Source organism: Neomonachus schauinslandi, chromosome 12, assembly GCF_002201575.2.
Source record: "Neomonachus schauinslandi chromosome 12, ASM220157v2, whole genome shotgun sequence".
Lineage (NCBI taxonomy): Eukaryota > Metazoa > Chordata > Mammalia > Carnivora > Phocidae > Neomonachus > Neomonachus schauinslandi.
Window position 1 is genome coordinate 568,029 of NC_058414.1, and position 563 is coordinate 568,591.

The following is a 563-nucleotide window of genomic DNA, read 5'->3' on the forward strand; positions in this document are numbered from 1 at the left end:
GGGCCGCCCCCGGCCGGGCCCTCCGGAAAGCCCCGCCCTTGGTCAGGCCCCGCCCCTCCGGGCCACCTCCCTCTGACAGATCCCGCCCCTCCGGCCGGCCCCTACTGAAGGCTCCGCCCTTAGACAGGCCCCGCCCCTCCGGCCGACCCCCCTGACAGACCCCGCCCCCCACTAGGCCCCGCCCCCGACCAGGCCCGCTCCGCCAGGCTCCGACACCCTCCTCTGACAGGCCCCGCCGCCGCCGCCGCCCGCCCCCGCCGCTCCATTAGGCCCCGCCCTTCCACCAGACCCCGCCCCGGCGGCAAGCGAGCAGGAAGCGCAGGGGGCTCTGCAGACGCGGCGTTCGGAAAGGTGTGGAGGGGGCAGAGGGCGCCGGTGGTGGTCTCTCGCCGCCCGTGCTGTCCGCCCGCGCGCCCCCGGCGCGACCTGCCGCCCCGGGCCGCGCAGGCCCGCGGCCGCCCCGCGCGAGCACGGCTCTGGCTCGGGGCTCCACTGCTCTGGCCTGGGGGCGGGGCCGGCGCGCGGCGTCATGCATATGCATGAGCGGCGCGGCGGCTCCATTG

General features: G+C 79.2%; 1 protein-coding gene across 5 annotated transcripts in view; it reads left to right on the forward strand.

The window, feature by feature from the left end:
• Positions 1-255: 255 nt before the first annotated feature.
• The window catches only part of ZMIZ2 (zinc finger MIZ-type containing 2), a 19,313-nt gene continuing 19,005 nt past the window's right edge, over positions 256-563 (forward strand). For all 5 annotated transcript variants that reach the window (XM_044919973.1, XM_044919974.1, XM_044919975.1 and 2 more), the window contains exon 1: positions 256-351. The gene's annotated coding sequence lies outside the window, so the exon portion shown is untranslated. The remainder of the gene's footprint in view (positions 352-563) is intronic.